The sequence below is a fragment of the Bison bison genome, unplaced genomic scaffold (assembly GCF_000754665.1).
Source record: "Bison bison bison isolate TAMUID 2011002044 unplaced genomic scaffold, Bison_UMD1.0 scf7180017864535, whole genome shotgun sequence".
NCBI lineage: Eukaryota > Metazoa > Chordata > Mammalia > Artiodactyla > Bovidae > Bison > Bison bison.
This window is the reverse complement of record NW_011495084.1, coordinates 9,910,338-9,916,699: the sequence shown is the minus strand read 5'-3', so window position 1 is coordinate 9,916,699 and position 6,362 is coordinate 9,910,338.

The following is a 6,362-nucleotide window of genomic DNA, read 5'->3' as shown; positions in this document are numbered from 1 at the left end:
TGAATCTAATGTTATACTCGAAAGGGTGGAATAGCTATTAATATTCAGTAGTTGAAATAGTCATTTATAAAGATGGAATCAATCCCGAGTTCTGTAATAAAGCAAACAGTTGTGTACCCTTCCATTACCCAAGATATAAAATGAGAAATTAATATACTTGAATTATGCAGCTCTCCAAGAATCACAGGGACACGAGGCATTCTAGCCTTATAGTCGAGCTAAATAAATGTGGAAATTCCACCAACAACCACTTGAGGTGTGAAAAAACGATTCTTTCATTTATTTAGCACATGCGATGGACCAGCAGATGGGCAATAATTACACGGCAGGAGTCGTGAGGAGCAATTTGAACGGTTAAGTTTTAATCACAAGTCTACAGAAATCAAAGTGTTTTGCATTTTTCAGATTTCTGAATGTATTTTATCCTTATTGTGTGGTTTTACGGTTTCTGAAGGGAACTGTGTCTCTGGCTTAGAACATCTATATTCACCATATAATAACAATCGGACATCTTAGTTTGCAAGACCAATTAGGAAAGTGCTATCAGTTTAACAGGGCTGATGCCATGTTTATTGATGTTGTACTTACATTTTAGTTTTGAGATGGTTTGTGACAGTTTTCACAACTGCTGTCGGGTTTAGAAATATGAAGACAGGAAAATTCTGTCTGGCAAATGGTGTAGAGAAGACCACGTTAGGCACACATTAGTTCTCAGAAGAAGCAAATAGAATGATTATTAGCTTTTGTTTTTCCAAAGAAGATATTCTGCGCCCCCCCCACCCCTTTTTTTTTTTTTTTTTGTCTGTGTGAAGTTTGTCATCTGGGTGATGATGCAAGTTTATAGAAAAATTTAACATTTATGAAAAGAGCATTTTTTAATCTTGTCCTTAGAAATCACTCCATTTGGAATGGGTGCTTTGAACAGTCCTAATTTATGTAGCTTTTAATTGATACGTTCTGCCAAAACTTTGAAACTCAAGTGCTAAATCGATTACGTTTAACATAAAACAAGGAAAATAACCATATGGAAATCTGAAGGCCTGAGCCAAACCAATTAAAATTGCCAAATTTTATTTATATCTAACTGCTGATTTGGAGATAGCAAATTGGTGAGTCACATTTATTCTATAATGATAGGTGATTGAAATCTTTCCATCACCATCAATAATGTTAAAAAGAATGAATTCTTCCCCAAGTAGCTAGTCCGAATATGGGAGGTTCTTGCATGGTCTGGCAAGCCCCACTCCATGTGCTCTTCCCCATCCATGTCCAGGGAGCACCTAAAAATAGTGAAGAGATCTTAAACGTTAGCTTTTCAAGACTGATTCTAATTCCTCTTTTACCACTGGTGAGAAAAATGACTTCAGGCACGTGGTTTAACGTCTTGGGATTTCCATTTTGTAATCTGTACAATGATTATCAAATAGTTATAAAGATTTGTAAGGATTAAATGAGATTTTATATATCCCAGCCCAGTGGCTTGCTGTGGTTACAGCTTAAATTTATTATCCCTAGAAGAAAGTTGCCTCCCGGCTCTCTTAAAAGCCAGGGATAAAACTAGCTTTTGCAGGTAAATGATGCTTAACCATCAAAGCATAGATACCAAATTTTGATAATCTGGATCTGTGGATTCAACTTTATAGGCTGATATGTGTTTGTACTCATCAAATCAAGAATGTGTGAAAAGAAGGGCTATCTCCATGGCATGGGAGATGCTAAATTCTTTAAAATTTTTTCTTTAAAAGTGAAAATGAGAGAGTGAAAATAGAAAAAGGAAATATCACTATCTCTGATTCACTTTCATATTTCCGCACTCTCGCTTTCTGAGCCCCCCTAATCTGAAATCTGAGGATTTATGTTATTTTGTTTTAGAAGGGACTGAGTCAGCTTCTTGTCCTTGATGTTCTTTGAACTTGCTGTTCTGAGTGAGGACAAGGATTCATGTCTGCAGCGTTCTTTATTGTCTTTACCAGGCAACAGGCAACATGCGGTGACATTTTTTTTTTTTTTTCCCATTATGCAATTTTGGGAGATTTTTTTCTTTTTCCTTGATTACCTTAACTTTCCCTTTTGTAAATTAGGGTAAGGCATTTGGATATAAATCTGTCAGGAATGATCTTTTATCTTTGTTTTCTAGTACATGAATCATGAGCAGCTGCAGGAGACTGTCTTTTTGGTGTTAGTCACCTGTGTAGTCGGAACAATTTAGAAAACAAATTGAAGAAACACCAGGATGCTTTTCTAATATATGCTGCTTTCAGGGTTATTTTGTTTGGACTTTGTCTCATAGAAACCATTGACTGTAGCCTACTGATTTATAGATGCATGAGATGCTTTTGCCTTTTCACTTAATTGTGGGCATGCTAAAACTGTTTACTGGGGGTGGGAGAGGATTGTCATTATCTATTTCTATCTATTTCCTTCTGTCCAGAAAAATGGAGGTGATGGGGGGAATGTGACTTTCTTATAATTAGGCCTCAGGGACCTTTTTCTAAAATCACAATGTGTGTCAGGAAGGACAGGAAGACTGTCCTTTGTATAACTCTCTTTGTCTTTTGACTACATTTTCCTATTTTTCTAGGTTGCTGCATTGACTTGGTTATTAGGGGATGGAGTTCTTTTTTAGCACAGATACTATGTTATCTGACTTTGGGAAGGTATTTGAATCTCTCTGGACCTCAGTTTCCTCCACTGTAAAATGAAAAAGTAGGACTAGGTGATTTCTCAGTGTCTTATACTTTTAAAATTCTCTAAGGTTCTAGTCAAATAGATATTTGAACCAGTTGGCGTTTAAGCTTCCATTGGTCCTGAGGTTCATGTAGTCATTGCTTTGGTGTGAATAGAAATCATAACGATTGTCTTATATATGGTTATGGAGTATAACCATATAACATATTTATATATATATATATATATGGAAAATAAATGCAGTGGGGCAAAATGAAGGAGATTTCACTTTAAACTGTTCTACTTTTAGCCTTTTCACCTACTACTTGATATTTTTTCTATAAAGAATGGTGTTTACACTTCCTATTTTAGCAGTGTCCCTCACTAATGGGGATCTTTCCTTTCTCTCTTCCAATCTTTAAATTCTCTTATGTGAAGAAGAATCTTAAGAAAAAGTCAGGCAGCCAGAGAGGTCCTCTTACATAACTAATGTATGCCTGCCTCCCCATATTAGCTTGTCATTTCTGTCCCTGCGGTCTCTAATATCTGTGTGCCTGGAGTAGAAATGTATAGAGAGAGCTTTCTTGGAGGGTATCAGAGGTATGGGTCCTGCACTTGGCTCAGGATCCAGGGCCAGTCACTGAGTCTCTGTAGTCTTGGGCGAGTCTCAGACAAGTCTTGGGCAAGTCACTGAGTCTTAGTCATATCGTGCCCTAGAGTTAATCCTGAGAAGAGAGTGAAGAGGAGGGGTCTGCAGCTGGAGACGCAGAGGCTGAGAAAGGAGGGAGCAGCTCTTCTGCCTCCGGGAGAGACTGTTCCTGAGGATGGCTCGTTGCCATCTGAGTTTCTCCGTGTCCTGGGTTTTTGCAGGTCTAGGACCACTCTGGAACACCTCTTACTCGCGACTTTTCCTTAGCTTCTCTTGCCAACTGACGGAACTGGAACCTGGGACTAGCCTGGTAGCCAGCAGCTGGATTTCCTTGGCAGCCAGAGCCACTTTGCTCATGATTGACATGAGAATATTCAAAGATCAACTGGACCCCCCTCTTCCAGGCAAAAGACCACAAATTCTGCAGAAAATAGAGCTGTGACAGTGACAACAATGTACCATTTGCTCTTATCATCAGCAAAATCTAGCGAGCTTCCTACTAAAACCATGTTCAGAATTGAGGCAGTGATCCAGATACTTGACACAGCAGCAGTGGCTATCTTTCGGTTATCTGGATGCAAGAATTCAGTGCTTGACTTTGCAGGTGTAAGCTGTTGCCTTGGGGCTTGCGGTGCAGCTGATTAGAATGTAGTCTCTAAGGGGGGCAGTTAGGGTGCCTTTTCTGTGTTCCTGGCACACAGACGGCAGCTCAGAAATCTGACAGTTGCCTTGCAAATAATGCCTTTGCTCTCCAGGGTGACCATGCAAAAGGGCGTACAAGACGAGAGCAAGAGCAAAGCTCTGTCACTGCTCATTTGCAAAAGCAAGCCCCAGCCTCCTTCACCTTTGCAGAAAGGGTGGCCCTGCTGTCTAATGTACCCTGTCTGTACACTGTGCCACCACTGGAGACCGGGAAAGAAAGAGCATAACCTGGAGGGAGCCATTGTTTGTCTTACATACACATACTCTGTTGCCCTTTCAGGAGCAGAAGTTCACCTTTTGTGTAAAAGCCCTGTGGGTGCTTAGCACTTTTGCCTCTTTGTCACCTTGACATGAAATCTCTGAAGCCAAGGACCTTTCCTTTTAAGTGTCTTTACCAAAAGTCCAGGACTGAATCACATCTGGTAATTGGCCTGTTTCTTCTAAATGCCAGTGTTTGAGTGGTAGTAAACCGAGTTGCCTCTAAAAATTACAGCGTAATAATGGTAATCTATTGTCACAGACTGTTTTACTGAGTTTTCGACTGTTTACTTGGGGTCCCTTTCTGAAGCCTTCCTAGATGCCTTATGAAGACACGAATCTCTTAATTTCCAAGAAGAGTGTTGCAGAGAAAGTAGGTTGTGTTATAAAGGCTTTGCCCCTCTCCTGGAATGTGTTGTCCTTATAAGAAAGAAAAGAAAGATAGCGCTAACTCGTGTCCAACTCTTGCGATCCCATGAACTGTAGCTTGCCATGCTCCTCTGTCTATGGCATCCTCCAGGCAAGAATATTGGAGTGGGGGGACTTATAGATGGTTATTAAAATTGACATTCACTGCAGAACTTTAGATGGGAGGAAGGAGGAAGGGTAGAGATGTTTCATATAAGATGGTTTCTAATGTGATCTAGAAAAGCCAAGGATTGCAAAACAAACCCTAGCAGTTGCACATCATTATTTATGGCTCTGTGTAAACCTACAGTTTAACACTTCTGAAATAGTCACTGCATTAGGGATTTCCATTTCTGATGATCGACTAAAACCTCTGTGATTGGATCTCTGGCAATTTTAGAAAGCTGCTACCTTCAGCCAGCCCTACCCAGAGATCTCTGATGTGTTCTGTTAGGCAGAGAATGAACGCAGGTCATTCTACTGCTTATTAGATTTATTATCACACTACAGGAACTGGCTCTGTGCTTTATGCCTCCAGATGGTCCCAAGTGGGTGCTAAAATGCTGGAATAGTAAAGAAGTCAGAAAACATTCATGAAAAATCCAAAAGAAGTTATTAGCAAAATGTTTTTAATACTGGATGAAATTAATTCTATGTAGAAAAACATAGACGGAGAAGGCAATGGCACCCCACTCCAGTACTCCTGCCTGGAAAATCCCATGGACGGAGGAGCCTCGTAGGCTGCAGTCCATGGGGTCGCTAAGAGTCGGACACGACTGAGCGACTTCACTTTCACTTTTCACTTTCATGCACTGGAGAAGGAAATGGCAACCCACTCCAGTGTTCTTGCCTGGAGAATCCCAGGGACGGGGGAGCCTGGTGGGCTGGCCATCTATGGGGTCGCGACAGAGTCGGACACAACTGAAGCCACTCAGCAGCAGCAGCAGCAGCAGCAGAAAAACATAGAACTACAAAGTAGGGTTTATATAATCTTTCCATTGTTATGCAACAAATTGTAACAATATTGTTTTTGTTTTTTCTAATTCTTAACCCCTGCCCAGGAAAGTATTTTAAAACTTTAGGACACATTTGTTTATAACGTACTGTAGCCATAATGGTACTCTATGTCTGAACAGTACTAGGAAATAGTGAACTATAAAAAATAGTCCCCCATTTGAAACTCGGATCTTTTATATTCTTAATTCCATAGACTTCTAACCCCCAAGTTGATTTGACCATTTATTGTTTGCATTTATTTATAAATGTCACACATAAATGATTTGGCTTGAAGGAATGATATTTAGTACAGTTTGTGTCAAGCATTTGACATTTAAATGTGTAGCCATTTTAAATAGCTTTCATGATTATTTTGTAAAATCAGACCACCCTGATAATAAGATTATGCCAAAATAGCACTTAGTAGAAAACAGTTCCAAGATGAGTGAATTCAGACCTTTTCTTCTTAAGTCCCATTTCACAGATGAGGAAACCAAGATAAAGTCTTTTCCTTGTTAACTCAAAGGGTTTTCTGGTCATGATCAACACCCAGAGATTCAGTTGGCACGACTGCAGTCCATTAGTGGAGCTTATTCAGAACCTCAAAGATACACATTCTGCTCAGAAGAACATTGAGTCAAAAACAAATGCAGTCAGATATTAAAAACAGCTGCCTGTAATA